The following is a 24,794-nucleotide window of genomic DNA, read 5'->3' on the forward strand; positions in this document are numbered from 1 at the left end:
TATGAAAGGCCCTCTCGAATCGCTCTGTGATTATTCCTGGCGTTTCGAGAAGCTGGCGATAGAGCTGGAAATAGGGCTGGACATCGAGGGAGGCATGGGCATGGGCAATCCACCGCAGCAAGCCGAAGCCGAGGGATTACCCTCACTGACTGGAGGCTCCGCTATGCCGGCATCTACAAACTTGCGGCATTGTTACACAAAAGTTTCAAATATTAATTTTGTTTTCTCTTTCGTACTATGGCATAGCTTGTTCAGAACGGAAATGGATTCTGGGACATTATTCTTGAATGTAGACTTTATTCATGATTCTACCCCGAAACTGTGATAATTATCCGAAAAGGTAAAAGGCCGAGTAGGTCATACATGGCATAAATAAAAAATAATAAAGTAATAATCAAGATGATAATCAAAATAATAATACGGATTTAAAGTTGATATTCTATCCTGTCCGGTAATTCAATGTAACGGAAAATTCTGTAATGCTAAATATTCAGGCACTGCTAAATTATTTTCTTTAAATTCTGGTTAATTTTTCTTATAATAATAAAACTCTGGAGCACCATGTGACTTCATCTCACGTTAGCTATTTCAAATCGTGAAGAATAGAAATAATTACCTGGACTTGGTCCACAATAATTATTTTCAATTAATCCTAATTTTGTTCGGGTCGTTGTTCAAGGTTCTCAGTAATTACTAAAAATCTCTTGGGTCTTGAAAGAAATACTAATATCACAAGAGTAAAATAAAAAGGAATAACATAATAAATTGATTGTATCTCAAAAAGATCTAAGTACAACAAAATAATGGAAGTAATTTACAGAAATCCAGGTAATGGATTGAAAAGGAGTTCAATTGTAATTTGGGAAAAAGAAAAGAATTTATTCAAGAAATTTGTTGTATGGAAACTCTCTCTAAATTTTACACAATCATGTGATGATCCACGTCTGACATATCATCATCCATCCACTCGTCGAACTCAATACAATTTTTAATACGGATAATTCCGGGAATTTTTATCTATATTTTTATCAAATAAAAATATTCCTCAGTTCCGGATATGCTTTCTTTAATTTTTACCATGAACAGAACTCATATTCGTTAATATTCACCGAGATAATTACGGATTCGAGCACGTGGCAATTCGCACCAATTAAATAATTCACGAATTGGAGCAAAAAGAATTCATAAATGAAATAATTCTTCTCGATCAATAAAATGCTTCAATAGAATTCATCCGGTCGATTATAGTTAAATTTGGTTAGAACTTGCATGAATTTATGGAATTCTAGCGAATTATGATTTTTTACTCTATTAACCCACTTCCGGTGAGTTATCACCCAATATGGTACACTCGGACGTCGATGGCGCAATTAACAAAACTCCGAAAATCTCAAATATTAATTATCTCAAAATTTCCGGGTTTTCACAAAAATATTCGCGTGGATTATAATCAATTATCGCACTGAGAAAAAAATACCTGAATAATTGCCCCAACACTCGAAATCCCCGCGCACGTAATTACGGCATTTGTACTTACAAAGACACGTGCTTCGCTCGCCTGTTGAAAATTGCAGGATTTCGTCTTAAATCGCTCGCTCTGAGTTTATCGCCAATTTCTCCTTGCCGAAGGGAATATCCAGGCCTACTCCCCTATTTTGTAGGAGAAAACTCGCACTTTAATCACTCTCTTTATTAATACTTATTCTAATTGATTTTATAGTGGTCACCACTGTGTCCTTAACAGGGGTGCCGTACGATCCAAAGTGATGAAAGATGGCTGGAATCGCGTTGTATAGATCTGGGTTGTAGCTTGTTCTTCTGCTCCAATTGTCCCAGCCAATGGGAGAGCGCCAACGTGTCACTTCATGTCTCTCGGGGTTAATCAGATATGTAAATGTCAAGGTGATTGGTGATTTACCTTAACCTTCAGCGTTTTCACGGTCATCTCAATAATTTGTTCCCCTATATTCACCTTCTGACTCCGGATTGGCTAGCTATTTGACCCTAGCCCCGTCAATATCAGGGTTAAGAACGATTAATGAGTTTGGTTAACTCGTCAGAGGCCTCGGTTATCGGCCTCACTAGGTTAACTCTGCAGAAGTCCGGGTTATCGACTCATCCTCTGATCACTCCGAATCCACATAACCTCCAACTGTCATCAGGATCTCAGGTAGTGTTTATTTTTCTCCGGGTGGATTTAGGACAGTTATACTTCCTTCGGCCGATTTTCCAATCATGTGTCACTCAACCAAGAGCAACCTAATTCTCAACTGTCACCTTTATCCAGTGTGAGTTCTTCCAGTGATTTTCATTTACATTGATCCGGGTATTTTCACCTGTTCACTATCTTTCAGGTGATATCTTGCTTCTTCCGGAATTCTCCAGATTCTTTTACTTCAAACGTGCCCCTCGAGATGGGTCCGGTACGTTTGGTCCAATTTTCATTGGTCCAATATCTTTTGGTCCAAACCCATTTCGTCCATTGGTACTTTTAGTCCATTTTTTTTCGTCCATTGTGTTTTTGATCTAATTTTCTTTTGGTCCACCAATTTTTTCGTCCAATTCCGGGAAAAATGAAGAAAAAACATTTGATACGTGCACAAAATTACCAGCTTATCGTTCACTACTTCACTGTATTCTATATTTTCATTGGCCATCATTGTTCTTTTTGTTCAATTACACATGTTTTGTTCACGGCAGTCACTTTTATTTGAATTAATTGAAACTACTACTATTTGTCACCGGAATTTGAATTTATTATGATTCGGGCCGCTGTCGGCTAAGCACTGTCTAGCTGTGTTTACTCATCGTGGTTATCGGTTCTACCCTCTCTGTTTGTCATCTTACAGCGAGAAATGGTATTTGTGTTGTCGTACTTATTTCTGTATAGCTGTTGATGCTATCCTGTATGTAGTTTGTTGGCATGTAGTAGTTACAATCTGTCTCTTTTTTCATTTTGGACGTTTATTTTAGTGGACGAAATGGTTTTTGGACGGGAAAAATTTTGGACGATTTGGGTCATTGGACCGAATGATTTTGGGCCAAAATCCATTGGACGAATGGTTTTTGGACCAAAAGTACCAGACCCCTCGAGATACCTCGCAACACGAAAAAGCCTCCCACTGACGAGGATAGTCTTCCTTCGATTTGTTGGACGTTCTTCTCAAGTTGTGGGCTGATTTCGGCTCAGTAACGATTTTGTGGTTTTCAATTTTATTCATGACTAATTAATAGGAGGGAGGAAGGTGAGAGTTCCCATCGAATCCGTTATTAGGTTATCATTGCGTTAATTTATTTTGCTAATAGATCTCCTGGTTTATTTGTACTAGTTTCTATTAGACGAGGGTTCAACCTCGTCACAAAGTGCAGAAAGTGAGTAGAAATGATCGGATTGTCTTGAAATTAATATACAATGTTCAGAACACGAGAATCAACAAAGCTACGGACGGAATTTTGAATCCGATGATTTTTAGATTTTAGATCGGCTGAAAATCGAAAAAATCATAAGATACGAAAAAATCGAATTTGTTAACTAATCGATTCCAATTTAGAATACTGCGAGATCATATAATATAGTTTCCAAGATATTCGAAGATACAAGCTAAAAAACTAAGAGAACTGGTCCCAGAAGCAAATTGGCGAATTCGATTATTTCGTATTTGTGTTTTTTTATATTTTTGGCTGATCTAAAATGGAAAAATTATTGAATTCGAATTTCCGTCGGTAGCTTTATTGATTCTAGGGGCGTTCCATGCTACTTCGATCGAATCAGGAGATTTTTTTTTCAAATTTCGAAAAAAAAGTATGTTTCCGATTGTTTCCTAGCATACCTTAGAATATCATTAAAAAAAAATTTTTTTGTGGAAGTTATGCGACATCAAAATTTTCAGGGTGGACCAGGTGATTATTGAGGTGAGTAATTAAAAAAATATATATAACTTGATAAATATTAATTTTATCGAATTAGTAAAAGAGAACTTTTTTATTCTAAACAAGTGTAAGTTTCCGGGGGAAAGAATGGACGTGAAAAAGTTCAATTTGCAATGAATTAATCAATAAACAAATTACAAAGTTAATAAAAAAGTATGGGGGCATATTGCGAAAATTTCGAAAAAAAATATGTTATTGCGTAGATATTGAAGGATTGTTGGTATAAATGGCATTGACTAATCTTGAATAGTTCCCGAGATATTGAGTTTTTTTAGCAGCTCCGCAGGTCTCTCCGGATGCATTCCAAATTGGGGGAACGTGCTGAGCGTCTCGTAGCCAATAGGGTCTCAGCCTGTAACTTTCGTCGAACGTCAATTCACAACGGACTTCTGGATATTACATATTAATATTCTGGATATTAGAGGAGGTTTGTGATATAAATTTAATTGACTTAGTGACTTACATGACCTGGAGTGCTACTGACAGATCTGAATTGATCCAAAGGACTGAACAGGTGGATTCATTTATAACCAATTTGTGTATCGATTTGAAAGCCCTCCGACCACATGATTTCATTGCTAAAAGTCAACACGCGTTTTTGAATCAATGCAAAGAGAATTTAAAATCTGGCGAACTGGTAATTCTTGGTGATTTTGCGGAAAATTATAGTTTTTTAATTCAGGATGCTGTTCAGGGATATCACTGGATAAAAGATCAAGTCACTCATCACCCAATCGTTACTTATCATCGAGATGGCACCGTATGACAATGTATGACAATCAAATTGAGACTGCACGAGACTTTTATGAATTCACAAAAAACTCAATAGAGCTAATCGAAAGTATCTTTTGTACAAATAAGGAACATAAAATAGTAGAGGATGCTTTGAAAAGTCGATTCTGAAATGCTTTAACCATCACCGGAACTCGTCAATTTAATTCTTTTGCGCCGATTATTAATACCCATAGTCTCCAATGTAAAACCTTTTCTCTTGACAATGAACTTCAGATCCGTAATGTCGCGTAGAATTAAATTAATAGAAAAATAGCCACGTTTGATGAATGTAACTTTGAATAGTTTATGAAAATTCCCCCTGAATTTTTTAATAAAGCCCTCCTATCCATTTTTCAAATAATTTGTTACAATTTGCGCTCAATTTACAATTGTATTTAATCGTAGAAAATCCATTGCAATATATTTATTGCCCAGACACAGAGAGTCTACACTGGACAGCGGGGAGTCTACCAAATTCATTCACCGTATCACGCTGACAGCTCCGCTACAGCCAACCACGCCTCATAAAAAACTCAATATCTCGGGAACTATTTGAGATTAGCGAACGCCAATTTTGCTAGCAATTATTAAATACATACTCTATAAAATATATTTTTTCCGATTTTTCGCAACATGCCCTCATGATTTTTTATTAACTTTTAAATTTGTTTATTGATTAATTTATTGTAAATTGAACTTTTTCAACTCCAGTTTTTTCCCCCGAAAACTTACACCATTTTTGAATAAAAAATTTTTTTTGCACTTATTCACTAAAATTGATATTTATCGAATATACTTTTTTCAAAACCACTCATCTGTTCCAACGTGGAAATTTTGATTCGTCATAATATTTCGAAAAAAAAATTTTTTTTTTTTCAATAATAATTTTAGGTAAGTTTAGAGTATTTCTATATCATATCAAATTTTCCGCAAAATCGAAAAAAACTCGATTGAAATAGTATGGAACGCCCCTCTAGTGTTCTGAACATTGTGTATAAATTTCAAGACAATCCAATCATTTCTACTCACATTCTACACTTTTAAAGTGCCAAATCGTTTTTTTTTTGTTTTTTGAAATTCTCCGCCATTTCGGATGGGCTTAGGTGAGTCAAAATATTTTTTTTTTGTGACTACACATGGGAAAGAAATCTCACGGAGGACCATTTTTTATTGCAGGAGTTTCAAATTTCTGCAGTGTCCCCCCTTAAGGATGGGAATGATCATAGAAATTAAATACTTTCGTACATATGACATTCCATGGAAAACCGTATTATTGACCCCTACATATATTGTAAATCATTCAGAATCTTCGCTACACTGAGAAAAAAGTTTTCTAATATCTGAAACATATTTTCTTAAGACAAGTAAATTTTCTTCAATTGCTTAATTCTCTCAGGCATCTCAACTCACATGACCCGAAAAAGGCCTCATCCTTTAGAATATTCTTGTACTCATGTATGATTTTATCGCAAATTAACTTACTTAAATCGCGCAGAAGAATCGTCAATCTTCTAGTTTTTATTATTTTCATGATTTTTTCGTTAAGCACTTCCAATATTGCAATATGTAAAATATTCATGACGTAATGCGGAACGATAGTGATGAACGAAAATTTATTCCAATTCCGTGAAGTGCACACATTCTGAGATTTAAGCCATTGAAAATAATTTACTTCTCTCAAGAAAATATGTTTCAGATATTAGAATTTTTTTACTCAGTGTAGAAGTATATATTAGTAAAAAAAAAAAGCAGTCCTCATTTTTGTCAGATTTTTCGGAGATATCATAAAACCCGTAGGTCATATTCGATTTTTGAGCTTATTTTTCAATGTTATTTTTCCAAATTGCCACATATCGTTACCAAAAATCTGAAAAAATTCACGTATACGTAGAAAAGTCTCAGCCAGAAAAATATTTAAAAAAAGTCCGACCCTTCTACGAGCCCTAAAATGACATTTTTCTGATGCAATCGTGTATCATTTACGCAGGCCAATTTAGTTGTTTTTCACTTTAATGTTTACATATTTTCTTATATTCTACAAAATTTCCAGACTGGGATTATCATTACAGTGAATGGGAGAAACGAAAACGTAAAAATTCGACCTAAAATTGAGAAAAAGTTATGCGCTGATTTTTCTTTCTATATATTTTTAATTAGATCGTAAAAGAGAAATTTCAAAGAATCATGTTGTGATGCAAATTTGAGAAGTTATAAAGAATATTTGGTAAATGAATACAATACATGACTTTATTCAAATTAGTTCAATTTATAGTTTAACAAATTGAAGAAAATGTTACATTATGAAGATTTAATTTTGATGAGTCTTACAAGAGAGAGAATTTTACAATTCCTAGCCCTCCACGGAGCTGTCTGATCGCACGTCTATTGTAACAGGTGCTGTGAGAAGATGATCCTTGCAAATAACAGCACAATTTTGAAATGCAGAAAAATTAATTACTTCATTAACAAAAATAAAAAGAGAACTAAATTTCAATGTAACGCTCAAATTAGCATATTCAAAGGATCAATATTTAAAAATAGTAAATTAAAAATAGAAAAAATCATCAAATTAATTTCTCAATATACTATTAACGACAAAATTACATTAAAGACATTTGAAAATGAACATGACCTCAGTGCAAAAACGATCGAACGATGGATTAAGAAAGTAAACAATATCTTGAGTGTGTGGGTAGAGCGTTGGGCCGAAGGGGGATTGGGAGGGGTAGGCTCTATTGTGGAAGTTGATGAGACAAAGATACGTGGACGAAAATATAATAGAGGAAAAGAGAGTAAAGGCCAGTGGATATTTGGAATTTTCGATCGTAACACACATCAAGTGGTTACAGAGCCAGTAGTTGATCGTACCAAGTTCACGCTACAATTCTGGATACAGAAATATGTGAAGAAAGGGACCGTCATAATATCTGACGGCTGAAAAAGTTATCGAGGATTAACGTAAAAGGGTTGCATTCATCGAATTGTAAACCATCGTTATCAATTCGTTAACTCTTACAACAAAAATTGGCATACTTAGAACATCGAGAGGTACTGGCGAGATTTGAAGTCCAACCTACAGCGTTACGGAGTTGGGAGAAGGGGTACTCGGGAGAAGATAAGTAAAATTGTTTTCAACCGCGCCTTTTTTTACAATGAACGTCTTGATACATTCTTCACAATATTGGGTCAGTCCATGAATTTCGATTGAGGTGTTTTGGATTCGATGAGTTTTTGAGAAATCAGATAATTTTAGAACAAGAAAAAATTAAAAAATTAAAAACATTTGTCTAAACTTGGGCCATATTCGAAGCCAAACAAATTTTGAATTCAATTCAATTTTTAAAATCTAAGGTCTTTGAGTGATTCAATTTTCATCGTAGGAAAAAAAACATTGACAACGACGATAAGCCATGATAGGCACATTGAACAATGTTCAGGCCTACAATCACTCTTGATTCTTTTATTTATTTATTTATTGAATGTCTAAAGGAGGTTAGACGGAGGTTTTGTTGACCTTAAAATGTTCCTCGAATAAATTAGAAACAACCCCATGACGAAATAGGAAATACGGGTCTTCTTGAGGCCTGCGCACCACTACCTCCTCGTCGTGGCCTTGGGTTTTAGCTAAATGTGGCCACACCCAAATTTCTAATTTAAAACATCTAAGAATTGTCCGAATTTCGATTGATATTTAGGGTCAAGTGAATTATGTGGTTTCTCCGAATTTAATTTTGAGTTTTCGAAAAGTGTTAGAATGAGATTATGGAGGATTTTCCGACACCCAGTAGGCTCAGACACACTCGAGTCACGTGAATAACAACTGTCACGTGATCCCCCCCATGAAAAATGTATCAACGTCTCTACAATTTTCTGAAGTAAAAGTCATAAAAATTATGACACACAAACAATAATAATTGTACAATGATTGGAGAATCAATCATCTAATTCAAAAATGTGAAAATTTTTTTTAGCTCATAAATTTCCCAGATAGATAGTGTCACGTCAAAAATGAAATAAAACTTGACGATACTCTATTTTTTTTTTTTACACGTTAATGAAAATGATTTCTACAACTTTAGAAAAGAAAAATGAATTTAAGAAATAATCTAACCCCAAATCTAATTTAAATTTGAAAATAATTCCCGATAGAAATTCCCACTGGATGAAGGAATTAAAAGAATTTAAACACGAGTTTTAGTTTAAAAATGACTCCGAAGAGTCTATATTTTAAAACAATAACACTGAAATTTTTAATACACAAAGACTTACAGTTGGAGAATCTCTGCTAATCCCAAAGGTTATTAATTCACTTTTCAACTTAACCGGTTGCCGCTGATTTTAATCTTGATTTTATCTCAATCAATAACTAAATTTAACACTTTAATAATATTTGAACGAAACTTGGAAAAATTCCTCGTAAGAGAATTTCCAAAATTAAAAAAAAATAAAATAAAATAAAATAAACCACAAACGATTCACTCAAAAAAAACTAGTCACGAAAGACTGTTGAAAACTATAGCCACGAAAGACTATTTAAAAAAAATTATAGCCACGAAAGACTATTTGAAATAAGCCTTGAAAGACTTGGAAACTTGAAGAGTTACGGTGGAACTGAGGCACAAAACGACGCGCAAGTGGTTTTGTTACCTCAGCCTGAGGGTGTGTCCTCAGATGCACGGAGGGAAAAACTAGGGGACCAATGGCTAATGACCTTGGGCCCGAATTTTCCCTTCCTTACACTCCGCTCTCAATGTTTCAGGGTTAACTCCGACCCCTCTACATTGAGATGTCGAGAGTGTGGGCGGACTTTTCCAACCCTCGACTGCCAATGAGAATTGTTTCGGGAGGTCCCATTTTCTCCCTCCACAATCTCATTTATTTAAAACTAAAATTTAAACAATTAAATTCTTAAACAAATAGTTCTTATTTCATAATTTTCAAATATTCCAATATTCCCGAACATTATTTCGGATTGTTAAAATTATTTATTCTAAATAATAATTTTTTGTTACGCCGTTCTCGTTTATTTAAGAAAAATAAAAATTAAACATTTGAGATTGAATTACTGAATTCAACTCAATTAAAATACATATTTCGAAAATAGAAATACAGAAGATATGATTCCCTCACATTAAAATGAATGGAGTTAAAAATTTAACTATTTGAATCCGTAAATGAAAAGAAAAATAAAATGAAGAGAAAACGAAAATGAAATAATTTTTCATAAAGAGAATTGAACGGAGTTCAATTCGTAACGAGATCTATATTTTAATTGAATAAAAATATTCTTTCGAATTGAAGATCATTCGAAAGTATAAGTTAAAATTGTCCTAACGGAAAGTTTTTAATATCAAAATACTTGTCAGAAAATTCGCAATTAAACTGTACTGAAATTATTAATTTAAGAGAATATTTTTTAAACATTTGAAAATTGTCAAAAATAAATTTATGACTTCCCGTTACGAAGAGAAACTCGAAGAACCCCCATTAAGATTCCAAAAGGGACGGAAATTCGGATTTGGTTTTATGAGGGTCTGGCCTTGAAAGAAAACAGACCCCAAGCTAAAATAAGGGACAGTTTGAGTTTCCCCAATGTACTTGCCCATTGTACACGTCACGTCCGAATTATGAAACAAAGCAAAAGAGAGAGCTAAGACTGGGCGTGCACTTGAAATGCCTTCAGCATGACAAGGCCCTGACCCATGTCTATTACTTTACGATTGACTTTTCGGGGAAAAGTCAGCACGGAAAATGTAACTGCGATTTTACGACTTGCAGCTGGCCTTCGGGCCTTTTCAACTAAAAATTCCAACGCGATAAAAAACTTCCTATTTCAACGGTTTTTCCGTTGAATACTAATTAAAATATTTTTCGAAAGAAAATTTAAATTAAACAATTTCGACGGATGTCACAATAGGATGAGTGTTGAAATTTTTCAAAATATTTCTGGGACTTTAATGCAATGTGATGCCAATGTGATGACAATCTTTTTTATATTTTTTTTGAAGGGCGTCATTTTTTAATGTATGCTTCAATTTTTTCAGATTTTTCATAATAATCTGTCATAATTTGAAAAAATAATATTGAAAAGGAAGCTCAAAAATTGAGTATGACGGGTTTTATGCTAGCTTCGAAAAATCCAAAAAAAATTCAGGACTACTTTTTTAACTAGTATATCAGTCTAGTATACTAGTCTAGTCTAGTGGTGTTTAGTATACTTCTGACGAAATATATACTAAAACCGTACTATTGTACTATTTGTAAATATATACTAACCGTGCAAACTATTCGTCAGAATAGTATGCACGGGACAATAGTACGTTTTTCAATGAAATGTCTCATATATTGTCAAATAAACACTGTTGTTATATATGTAATTAATGAAAAACATTCTTTGTTTTGAGTATACATTTATTTATCCATGTCTAAGTATTCAAATATAGGGGAGAGTCAGGCAAAATGAGACGTTCCGGGATCTTCTCTAGTTGTCAGTATCTTCACTTGTAAATGAAGATACTGACATTTTGCAAAAATCTCAACACGTCTCATTTTGCCCGACCCTATCCTATTTTTTATTGAATTGAACTGTACAAAAATTGTAAACCTACGAGTATAAGCCTGTTCAGAAAGGGTATATCATAAAAATGTTGATTCTCCGTTGATTCGTTCCCAATGGAAGGTGAATTTGGCAATGGGGTTTGGATGATAAACCATCCCAATGTATCTACAAATGGAGCGTTTAGAAAGTGTTCCTGGAAAGGGATAGAACTGCAAAAAATGTTTGGAATACCTGATAGTGTTCACTGAAGGAACTTTTATTTTTTTCTCCACATTTCTCTCACTTATGCAAGTCCTAGTCTCTAGGTATCATAGCTCTCATAACAAATTTCCTCCCTGAAGTATTACTCTGTAAAATTGGAATAATTTCACAATTACCATTAACAGACTGATGTACTTTGGATACGTTTTCATGACGGCATGGTTCCTACAATTCCTCAATAATAATTTTGGAGCAGCATCACACGTGTGTATTTCAATCGATTCATCAATAAAAACTCGAAGCAATTGGAGGGCACTGGAGAGATTTTGAATGATGAAAGTGAAATTATTTCGATCATTATTGGAAAGTTTACGATTATTGGATGTTCGTAGGTTCAGAGCGACCTAATTTTATACCTAGTATAAAATGAATCCTGCAACCTATAAAATGTTTTATAGCGTGAATGTTCATTATTGCGTTTCTGCGCTGTTTAAATTTGAATAGCTGAAGTGGGTTTGACCATAATGTTCACATAATTTATTGCATAGATTCGAGGTTGAGGGATGTTTGCTAGTAAAGTCCAAATGAATACAATGAATTCTGCCATGTAATTTCGTCGATAATCCCTTAATGACTAGACGAACTCAATATCAAAGTAATAAAACATTTCATGTAATCGCGGACCTTTTTTTCAGGATATCAAAAAACCAAATTCCATCTTCGTAAGTTTTAAATTTAGCAATATATTACGATCTGAATACTCATGCGAATTTATCATTGTTGCATAACTTTTTGCAATCCTTTAGATGGCAGGGATAGCGGAGTAAAATGATCAATGACCAAAAAAAGGCTAGCGCGACAGACTGAACCTTAGAATTATACATTAGAAAAGTATGGGAAACGCGATGAATAGGGCGCTCTTGAAATATTTTGTGTACGACCTTAGGTGATCGCCAATCCCAGGTAGGAAAAAACGAACGGGCCGAACTGAGTCCAAGCCCGGCGACCGGGCTGCCGAAATGCGGGGCCCGTCCCTCCGCCGGGACCGCGCCGGACTTGATTGAAACCTGGAATGATAACATGGGGCCAGGCCTGGACGCCGATTTCGGCCCACCATTGGTTGCCAGTCGTTGGCCAGGCTCAATTAAATATTACTTAATAGACCGACTATAATGGTTAGGTGGATGAGGTGTTGCTCCGGCGGACATCCAAGCTAAGCAGCTTTGAGCTGGGTTAGTACTTGGATGGGTGACCGCTTAGGAACACCTCGCTCGCACAAAAAATTACGGGCGGTAGGCACGGTGTAGCGGCCTAGTGTCTGCATCTAGTCAGTGTGACAGATGGATACATTAGGGCACTGCACAATCGGCCGGCTGTGCGACTGGGGTTTTACATGGTTTCCCGTACAGTCCTAGCTCGAATGGGGAACAGCTAAGAGTAAGACGGCCATGATATCGCAGATAACAATGAGAGGAAAAGTAAAGGAGAGGAGGCAGGCTAGAGGAGGGGTTTCAAATCGAGAACTACTTCGATAAAACCAATGAAATAGAAAAAAATAAAATTAAAAAAAAAATATATATTATTTAATTACATGAATATGATATCAGTGATTGAAATAAAAGAAATTCAATCTTACTCCTGAGCATTCGGAACAGGTTCAAGGAAGCAAAAAATCAATATCGGCATGCGATTGGCGCCGGGCTAGCTACCAAACTGTCCATGACAATTATCAATAATAACAAAAACAAGATAATTAACTTTTTTTAGGATGATTTTTTGTTTTAATTGCGTCTTACCTACCAAACCCTAATGCAATCATCGCTAAAAAAACGATTTTGTTAAATTAAAATATTACCGTCGATGTACCAGTAGATTCCACTGTGCCAGTTTCTGCTCCTTTGAGCACATTTTCAAAGTATATCAAAGTGAAATTATTTTCGGACTCCACAGTGCTCACCATGAATCTCTCTCGCCCCCTGTCACCAAGAATTATCACTTTTGAACTGCTAAAAGTATTTTTTATTTAACCGGAAATTGTGAAAGATACGCTGGACTCAATAAAACGGTAGTGGCTCTCTCAGAGAGGTTAGAATATACAGTTTAGTTTTCATTCATATTCTTCAAAATGTAAGTATTAATCATTAAAAAATTGTAGTTATCTGTCAGGAATTAATTGCTTATTCATATAAAATTGGTGAACATGGATGAAATCACCTTTTTAACACGAAAATATGAGTGGCAATGACTGGCTCCTTCGAATGAGCCCTCGTGCCAGTTAGTGTCACTCGTATGTGTAACCTTCCAATCTCCCTAAACTTTCGTAAAAATATAAATCGTCACTATGTAGTTCCAACCAAATGTTGATTAACTTTGTTCCATCATAACATGTATTTGAATATAACCGTGCTTGGTATGTTGGCGACAATGGATGGCGGCGCCACCATGCGCCAGTCTGGCGTAAGGTATGATACAGGGAGGTATGGTGAAGCTTTGATGTCGCCGACACCGAAACAGGGGACAAGTTCCAATGGAAGCCACGCGCGGCGCTGTTGCGTCCCTTCCCCTCACGCGGATTAGATCTCCCACCACACGCCTGTTGTGCTTGGCATCGCAAGTTCAAATCTCCGCTCGGTCTTTTTTTTTTCTTCCATTACGGAAGAGGAATTGTAATATGGTGATAATTAGAGAGGAATAGAGTTAAAAGGAAAAAAATCATGATCAGAATTAGATTGAAGTGATTATTTCAACTTTTTTTTCCATTATAATTTTGAATTTGTGGAAAGCGAGGAAGTATTTGTCAATAGTTTTATTATCATTCCCAGTTCATAATATATGAATTTCATTGGAGTGTGAGTTTTTTTATCTTATTGAAGCTCTGAAGTGAATGAGGGTAAAATAATAAGATCTTCAAGTATACAAAACTCTTTCCACGTCACCCGAGGGGTAGAATTATTAACGCGTTTTATTTTAATGTGGTATCCCCTATAGANACCAAGAATTATCACTTTTGAACTGCTAAAAGTATTTTTTATTTAACCGGAAATTGTGAAAGATACGCTGGACTCAATAAAACGGTAGTGGCTCTCTCAGAGAGGTTAGAATATACAGTTTAGTTTTCATTCATATTCTTCAAAATGTAAGTATTAATCATTAAAAAATTGTAGTTATCTGTCAGGAATTAATTGCTTATTCATATAAAATTGGTGAACATGGATGAAATCACCTTTTTAACACGAAAATATGAGTGGCAATGACTGGCTCCTTCGAATGAGCCCTCGTGCCAGTTAGTGTCACTCGTATGTGTAACCTTCCAATCTCCCTAAACTTTCGTAAAAATATAAATCGTCACTATGTAGTTCCAACCAAATGTTGATTAACTTTGTTCCATCATAACATGTATTTGAATATAACCGTGCTTGGTATGTTGGCGACAATGGATGGCGGCGCCACCATGCGCCAGTCTGGCGTAAGGTATGATACAGGGAGGTATGGTGAAGCTTTGATGTCGCCGACACCGAAACAGGGGACAAGTTCCAATGGAAGCCACGCGCGGCGCTGTTGCGTCCCTTCCCCTCACGCGGATTAGATCTCCCACCACACGCCTGTTGTGCTTGGCATCGCAAGTTCAAATCTCCGCTCGGTCTTTTTTTTTTCTTCCATTACGGAAGAGGAATTGTAATATGGTGATAATTAGAGAGGAATAGAGTTAAAAGGAAAAAAATCATGATCAGAATTAGATTGAAGTGATTATTTCAACTTTTTTTTCCATTATAATTTTGAATTTGTGGAAAGCGAGGAAGTATTTGTCAATAGTTTTATTATCATTCCCAGTTCATAATATATGAATTTCATTGGAGTGTGAGTTTTTTTATCTTATTGAAGCTCTGAAGTGAATGAGGGTAAAATAATAAGATCTTCAAGTATACAAAACTCTTTCCACGTCACCCGAGGGGTAGAATTTTTAACGCGTTTTATTTTAATGTGGTATCCCCTATAGACCTAATCCACAAAGTTATGATGGCTGGAAAATTGCGGAGATTTTGGAATCTGGAAGGATTAGAAGCGAGATTATGAATCATGAAACAATTTTTTTTATGCAATTCTATCAACATTAACTTACGGTGATCATCGTATCATACAAAAAAGTTCAAGCGGAAATCCTGAAGACGTAGACTGTACTGGCACGATCGATGCAGCTCGTTGACTTGAAGAGAATCCTCCATGGCTGCTGCTTAGGGCGCGCAAAATTTTAACTCCATTCTTTTCCTCGTAACCCCAACAGTATTAGCGTATAAAAAGACGTCCAAATTGTCGTAAAATTCACTGCAATCGATGAATATTTCGGGGTTGTTTCCGGGTAATCCGTATTTGTCATTTTAAATCCACGGAGAATATAATCTAAGCGACTTTGAAAAATATCTAGGATTTTTTTTCATTATACATCACAATAGTCAAAGGTTACTAGGACCACAAGGGGATGGTCAAATCCAATGAGAGTCAAACATCACGAGGGTCAGAAGCCAATAACCAAACGTTCAGGAGGGTCAAACGTGTCAAAGGTCACTAGCGGATCATCAAATTTCACGAGGACTAAATGTTCTAAGGGTACACGGTGATCGTCAAATTTTCTAAACATCGTCAGGTTTGAATGAGAAATATAAATTGCCTGGGAACGCCCTGTATAAATGTTGAACCATCGCGGCAAATTTTATAATATTCTGAGCGCTTTTCAGATGCTAAGTCTTTTAGAGGTACGAGAGAAATAAAATCATTGGGCTTATATTTTGCACGCCATACTGCCGCTGTGTCGATGATGATCTGAAACAGAGGATTTACTGTGAGCTTCTGTGGGGGAAGACTTTACACAATCTTGAAAGCTAACGTGTGAATTAGAATTTTCTGTTATGAAAGATTCAATTCTCACTGATTTCAAGATTATGCAAAGTCTCTCCAGTTAACAATAATTTTTTACGTCCCAAAAATATAATCGCAGATGAATGCCCACGCCGCGCTGCTTCTTCGGCATGCTTCAGCCTTTGTCGGGGGCTTTGCGTTTCCCAGCAGTCTGAGCTGAAGTTCTCATGAAGCCACTCTTCGAAGCGTATTCGATCCTGACTTCTGGCTGAGATGCGTTCAAAGCCGAAACGTGCACACGCAGAACAAGGAATTGATGAATAGCCTTGCTGATGATGTCGTGTTTGGCACAGGCAACTACGTACAGCTCTGGCGGAATTTCCTTGGTAATGATTGAAGCGAGAGTCTCTACAACGTTATTCAGACGGAGTATTTGACTTCCCTTACTCATTATCAAGCGTTCACACAAGGAGACGATTTCATATAATAGACTGGTAGGATGAATCAAGCCCCCCTCACTTATAGCTACTGTCCATTGACAGGGAAGAGATGGATCAGGTTCTAGTGTGAAAATTGAAGTGTCACAATCCTCACAAGATCCACGAATGTGCCTGGCCACCCAACCTGCAACGTAGTAGGTGCCATACTCTTGCATGCGATTCAAGTTGTAACTCTCCAGCTCAAAGCCTTCTATCTGGTCACTCCTTTGTGCCACCATTTGGCTCTCCTTGGTACGTCCTCTCAAAACATCAATGTAGTAAGCCTCTTCATCATCGGAGTACGAAGAGTTTTTGCTCACTCTCAGAAACATCGCTACAGCCAGAAGGCGAAATTTGTGACGCAGACGAACAGGACGAGGATGCATGTCACCTGATCTCGCCTGAGAGAAAAGATTCTTACAAGGACTGGACCCGAAACGACTAGGAAGGAAATATTCCAGTTTTCCAGAAAGAACGTATTCTTCATGGAATTTTAACGTGGTCATCGTGGCCAGTTCAATTCCACGTTGGATGGGTTTGCGTTGAGGATCTTTACTGAATCTCAATGCCGTGATCAAATCCGTGAATTCCGTCAACTTCTTCCTCTTAACTACGCTCGCTTCATCAGCACTAAGAGCTTCACTCTTGTGTCATGCAGACATGATAGAGTACCACTCATGAACCTTGAGAATGAACCATCCTGTAGTCTCTGCTTCTCGAGGAATGGTAGATTTGTCGTCCCTAGCCAGAAAAATCAAACTCATTCCAACTTCCTTGGAGAAAACGTCTCGGGCAAGTCTCACGTTCATTTTATTGAATTTCCCAGGCTGTACGTGTTCTAGCTTCAATTTATAAGCGACTGTGATTCCTCCACGTCCATAATTATTTCCCTCAGCTAGCTTCTGCACATGTTTCATGGATATTATCGGCGCGGGCAGGGAATTGGCAAGTTGAATTTCTGAAGAAATGTAGAAATCCGTCCTTTCCAATTGACACCACATATTTTTTAATAAGTGTTCACGATCAGGGGAGATGTACAATCTCTCCGTCTCGGAAAGGATGAGAGAATGAAGATGTACATTGTCCTTTGATGCTGTGAACACCTTGAGCATTCCACAAAGCCTGATTTCCTGGCCCTGAATCTGATGACAAGCAGACAACATGGATTCCGGCATGTTCCATAAGACGAATGATTTCCCGTAGAAATTCCCACAATTTTGTGCAATCGATAGATGATCCTGTCAACGCATAAGCAATGGGCTGCTTCCAATGCGATGACACGCCACGACCCACAACTGCCAAAACATGATCCGCTTGTTCAGAAGCTTCTTTCTCGTTTCGCGCCAACTCAGGAGAGACCAAACCGATGAATTTCTTCAAACCACGATCGTATTCCACACAAGGATGAATAGACATTTCATCGATGCTAATAACACAGAGGTGTGCGTTGGGAGTTTTATCTTGAGCTATTTTTTCTCCAAGCCAGTTGATTATCTCGGGTGTGATTCCAGGCTCAAATGTGATGTGTGAAATTCTCTGGAATATTGTGGAATACGCAGGTACAGGCCAATGTTCTTCCAGTCGCAGATATTCATAACCAGCCGCGTGAACTTGACATATCATCCGAACACCTTTCCTAATTGTTTCCTCAGACCAACGTCTCGTGTTCTGAGATGGATCTTCCAGTTGCAATAGCAACAGTTGATCATCGTTCAGAAACTTCTTCAAGTTCGTTGTCAAGTTCTCAATTTTTTTCTCACTATCACGGATCTGTATACAAAGTGGAAAAGGAAAATTCATCAATGGATTGCATTGCTATTCGTCTTTCCTTCATTATGCCCTCCTGAACATTTCACTTGGGTTGAAGATTATTTCACCCGTCCCTCCCGTTTGACCCCTGGACTGCGCATGCACGAAACGATACAAGAATTAAAGGGCCATCATGAATCGAGCAGAATAATCAGAAGGTTCCCTCCTGTTGCGTTGGAAGGACAGAGTCATAAGGATCATAAATTTTTACAATAGTATCCCCAAAGAGACCCTCGTAACGGTTGACCCTCCCCTAGTGACCTTCGTGATGCTTGACCCTCCCTCTAGTGACCCTCGTGATGTCCGACCGTCCGCCGAGTGACCCTTGTGACATTTGATCCTCCCCCTAGTTACCCTCGTGATGCTTGACAAAAAAAAATTATTATTATTATTTGTGTGAAGATCCACTTTACCCCAGGGGTCCGCTTTACCCCTACCTTCCCTATAACATGTAATATACATTTTTTTACATGTGAGAGGTTTTAAGGGCACGTAAAATACCTGTATAATACGTCAAGAACGTATAAAATGCATTGTACGGACGCAAGGATCAGGAAGGGAAGGTCAAGCGTTATGAGGCTTACGAAGGAAAAAATTAAATTTCACTTGGGTCAAACTTCACGAGACATTTGAAATTTCATTTTGCCCTCGTGGCCCTTGTGATGTTTGATCCTTGTGAAATTCAATTTTTTTCTCCTTGCCCTCGTAAGTCCTCGGACATTTGACCCTCGTGAAATTTAATTTTTCCTTTGTAGCCCTCGTGAGCCTCGTTTGACCCTCATGTCCTTGAAATTTGGACCTTCCCTATGACACGTATGTAACGTTTTATACTTCTAAAAAAGTGACGTGGTATAATTCGTGTAAAATACTAGGTATTTTATGTACAGTATTTTACGTGCCCACTCCTAGTTGAGATAAATTTTTTCGTAACCGTGTGGCCCTCTCGAATTAAGACCCTAGCGATATTTGGCTCTCAATATCAATATCAGAAGGTATGACCCTGGCAAAGTTAGACGTTCTCAAGGTAAGACCCTTGCGAAGCACAATTTTGGCTTTATGAGACCCTGATGGTCTTGCCTAAGTTCTCGCCAGGAGTCTCGCTCTAGAAAAAGCTGTCTCTCAGGATCGACTCAATTAGGCTTGAACGGTATTGTGCGCAGTCTAATGTCATCTCTCCCATTTGACCATCACGATCATTTCGTCCATCAATAAAATTAGAGTAAGAGACGTTTCCTGTTTTTTCTTAATTTTTGCAAAATCAAGTGAGTTAATTTTCTACTATTTTTTAGCAAGATGGGGAAATGGGAGGAGAGATGTCTACGAAATTGTCCCACATTCCATCAGTAATATCTTGAATGATACCTTTTTTTGAGCTGCTGCCAGCTATCGCTTCAATTCCTCAACTTCCTGACTCAATCGTTCATTTTTAAGGGCCAGGGCAGCATCATTCCCATGGTTCTGAGCTGGAGGAATACATTGAATATCCTCAGCATCAACAACCATTTCATCAACTGCCAGGACAGTTGCAGGTGATGTTGACATGCCTACTTCCATCGCAGCCTCATCGTGGTTGGGACCTTGAGTTGGGACTGCTGGGAAAGAATATGTTTTGTAAAAATATTTTCTCGAATTTTTTCATATACCTGTCCTCCTTGGGGGTCTCTTCGTGAAAATACTCGGTACAGCATCCGCCTTCAGTACCTCCTTGTTATTCCTCCACTCCCACTGATCATTATCGAAGTGTCCCTGTTGTTAAACAATGAGCAATCGAATGAAATTGAGTGAATTATTAGAATATTTTTCACTTACGCACCTCACAAAAATAACAATCTTTCTTTGATACTTGATCACTTGGTAACAAATCATCGCCTTTTTCCAGCCATTCTCGTCTCTTCTTACTTTTTTTCTCACTGGAAAGAGAGAAAAAACGATAATTATTCTTCGAAGATGTTTTACAATTTTTAATTGCACACGATTTGACCATTTTGCCTGCAGAAACTCGCACAGATCATTTATATCTATTGGAGTACGTTTTGGAGCAGACGAAAACAAAGAACTTTCGGCAGCTCGTATCATAACATCCGTCAACCCGCGAAAAAAGAAAAATTTTTCGTCTTTGGCAGAAACTCATTTTCATTTTATTTTTGGTGTTATTATAACGAAAAATGATTTCTAAATCTATTTTAGTCATTATTTTTCGAGAAATATGGAGATATTCGTAATGAAAAACAAATAGGATATGGTTTGATATGCCAAATGGGACATGGGCTGCTCAAAAAACAATACGTGCATAACAAAAATTTTTACAGCAATTTTTTTTATTTTTTATTTCAATTTACAAAACATAATCGCCTTCGGCTCGCATTATAAAGCCACATTCGTCATATAATACTTTCATCGCCTGATGACATAATATACTATTACATTCCTTCAATCCATTTTACTGAAAACATAAATTTCATAACGTTCCCTCCAGCAAAATAACTGCCAGTGGTGGGAGGCTAAAGGAGATGAGGGGAAGCGTAGGTCGACCGGAACGCCGCTTCTGGCGCTCCGGCGAACTTGTCCCCTGTTTTCTGGCTTCATCATACCTGTTTGTATCATACCTTAGTCCGGCGGGTCCGAGCATGCGGGGACGCTCGATGATGTCGGAGTCTAACCGACGCCACAAGTGTGTGAATCGTTTGCAACTGCAAGTCAATCATTTGACAAGTCATCCTGACTTTATCGTTGTCATAATGGACAAAAATAATCATCCGAAAGGAACCATCGATCAATCAATCGTTTTCGTTCACAAACTATAGTGACGAAAAAACCTAAAAGCTATCAATCAAAAATCTTGAACTAAGACACGAAATCCAACGGTTTCGTGTCACATGTGGCACCGAAGCCACGATATCGAAGTCGTGATTATTAAATTCCGCAATCCTAACTTATTCCATCTGAACATTCAGTGTGGGATTTATCCTATCATTATCTATTAGTGCGCGTGTGTGTCTACATATTCAGTCGACAGTTCGCCTTATGCGTTCCTAGACAAACATTGGTGTGTGGATGCATGTGTGTGTGTGAATACCATCATTCGCAGTTAATCGTTTAAATCTTGTATCGAAGTAAATATATCTGGGTTTTTTATGCTTCGGGTTTTTCCCAAGAATTGTGTTTTTGTGTCAGTCATTTGTTCCATATTTTTTATCATTTATTTTTCTGATTTTTTAATGCAGCTACCATACCACCTAGGGTATGATAGCCTTCAACGTCTTTTCAACTTTATTTTGATTCTTTGGAAAATGATAAAATTGATTGGGAATGAATTTATATACAATATTTTTATTTTTCACTAGGACCAAACCGAAGAACCCACTCCGGGCGCCAAAATACACAGAACTGTGGTTGACAAACAATTTCATTGAGATCAAGACTGGATCTCCAGTTGCTACTGTTGCTACAAAATGCAATGTTCTCAGAACTATTCTAAGGTACAAGAGAATGGATGGGAGATGGATCGCATCAAAGTCTTTTTGATTCATGGAGGAAACTGAAGGGAACTGAAAATGCGCCACAGATACCAAAAAAAACTGAAGAATAATTTTATTTATTGTTTCCTATTAAGTATAACCTATGAAGGGAAGTTTTGTAATAGTTTACTGAATAAATAATGATTTCATCCTTTCACAATGATTGAATGTGATTTAATAATGTAGTGGCACTAACTGGCCCTTCGTCATGGCAGAAACGGGCACAAGCCGTTTTGACGGTGGCATAAACTGGCGCACGCGGATCTTTTGTTCAAACTTCAATTTAAATCAATTTTTCTATATTTAGGGATGAATAATATGTTGAATTCAAAGAAAAAATTATAAACTTGCCCCTGAGTCAACAGGATTTCACCTAGCGTTGAAAATATACATAACCTACGTATTATACTAGCGGACACGGCTTTAGGTGGCATTAACGAACCCACGACCTCACAACTACTAATCCGACGCGCTAACGACTAGCCTACCGCGCAATTCGTAAAACCTCTACTTTAAATCGTCCATATTAATTCCATCTCGGTTTTTTTTCACTTGAACGTTTTATTATTCATTTGATAGAGATATTAAATGATTCAACTATAGTTTGATCGGGAAATTAATTCAGTAATGAATAACAAGAATAATTATTATTAATTAAAATAATAATTGTAAAAATGAAGATTAATGTTGAATGACGATTCTTCTTCTTTTCGTACTAATTAGCGAATAACATGTGAATTCAATACGTACAATATCACCATTTTTTTACGATTACACCCTTAAAATTTTACCGTCAAGATTTTCCCCTTACCGTTCAATCCTCACAATGTTAGCCTTATAATTTTTTCGCCTTACAATATTACTCTTCAGATATTACCCTTATGATTCCAGTCTCATCATCTTACCCTTCCGACTTAACCCTTACAATTACAGCAACGGCTGAAGCCCAATGACCACGTTCCGGGCCGCCGCTGGCTGGGGCTTGGTTATCGAGCTCCGGCATGCCAATGTTCGGCCAAGACTAGGCCAGATCTGTCAACCAAGGCTTGGTCACCCGCCCTTCCCGCGAGGGTCAAGTCTTAGTCCCCAGGCATGGCCGAACCTCGGTCCAAGCTTGGCCGCCCAGACCTGGCAACCCCAGGCTTGTGCCAGACTTGGTCCGTTTTTCCAACACTAACATTTCCTACCTGGGATGTTAATCAATCTCCGGCGAGTTCTAATCTCACCTGTATTTACCACATCATTGACTAGTGAAAATAACTGCACAGGGTATCCTATTAGAAACATTACCGATTAATGTGTCTTGTAGGAAGGAAAGAATAACAAAATAGTTGTATTAAAAGTTGCAAGTTCGAGGAAGGATACTCAACGGTAATGGGATGAAAAGTTCGCACTTTTTATATCTCAATATTATTAAAATCCAAATCGACTTCTAGAGATGAAAATTTGGTACTCGAAATTAGGAGTCCAAACTTAAGGATCAAAAATGAAGATTTACAAGGGTTAAAGTACCGGTTACGAGGGTCGGAATGGACACGCGGGTCATGTGGGGGTTATATGAGGGTGCATATGGGGATCAAATAATGGTAATAAATGAGAAAAAATGAGAAATTGAGAGTGGTTGTCCCTCACTATAAGAAAGGCGTTAGGTGGAGCCTTTCTTGTGAGTACGATGGTGATTAAATGCTGAACGTAAATTGTACAGAGCGTGATATTTTCCTATTTTTCCATTTCTTAGGTGAACCGAGTCTGTTGAGAATGACTACCACTGATATCAGTTACATAACACCTGTCAAACATACAACCTGAACATACCCAACGAGACGGGGGGAGGGCGAAGCCCTCTCGAATTGGGCGAGCGTAGCCAGCAACGAACGAAGCTCCCTAGTTTCCATACTAAAAGAATAAAGTTTTTTTTGGTTTGCCACAAGTTATCCATCTCTTTGATTTTAATCGTATCATATTCTGTAATGAAATCACCGATTCTCCAGAAATCCAAAATAGAAAACCAAACTAGATAGAAATTCTTTTACCTTACTAAGCCAAATAAACGGTGCATTCTAACCCCGAATTCGACTGGATTGCGGTTTTCAGGTCCATAGCTTGAAATGATTTACATTAGATTTACATTAGTGACATGTCTCCGTTTTTCTGTGATAGTAGTGTGGATTCAATGAATGACAACTCTAAACTGTTGCTGCATTACTAAAAATAATGTATCGTAAAAGTTTCGGTCTTCGTTAAATATCTTTCAATCTCACTGACGGCTGTTAACGCGATTTTGCCTATCTTCGAGAGATAATGCTTGCATCAAACTATATTGGTACAGATGATACCGAACATATCATTCAATGCTTGGAGCCGTAAGGGCTGGCTTGGAGACATGCACTTCTGAAAAACAATTTTCTTCTCTGAAACAAATAAATTCTCGGCAATTATTTTTTCTCAGTGTATACTCAAATTCATGTCGACTTGAGACGTTTCTCCTTGAAATAATCAACTTTTTTATTCCATTCCAAGTCTCGCGTCCGGATTGATGAAGTTCGAATTATGCAACTTGAAATAGGTCGAATATCCACTACAATTAAGTTGACGTCAGATTGAATCAGTCCGTTTCTTTTTACAAGTAGAAAATCAAATAGTAATAGTAGATTGTTATATAAGGGCGAT

General features: G+C 37.1%; 1 long non-coding RNA gene across 1 annotated transcript in view; it reads left to right on the top strand.

Moving 5' to 3' along the window:
* LOC107043387 overlaps positions 1-22,178 on the top strand; it is a 285,600-nt gene extending 263,422 nt beyond the window's left edge. Inside the window, exon 3 of the long non-coding RNA XR_001461228.1 lies at positions 21,951-22,178. This is a non-coding gene — a long non-coding RNA (uncharacterized LOC107043387). The remainder of the gene's footprint in view (positions 1-21,950) is intronic.
* Positions 22,179-24,794: the final 2,616 nt, after the last annotated feature.

This window comes from Diachasma alloeum, unplaced genomic scaffold (genome assembly GCF_001412515.2).
Source record: "Diachasma alloeum isolate Michigan unplaced genomic scaffold, Dall2.0 Dall_scaffold_00563, whole genome shotgun sequence".
NCBI lineage: Eukaryota > Metazoa > Arthropoda > Insecta > Hymenoptera > Braconidae > Diachasma > Diachasma alloeum.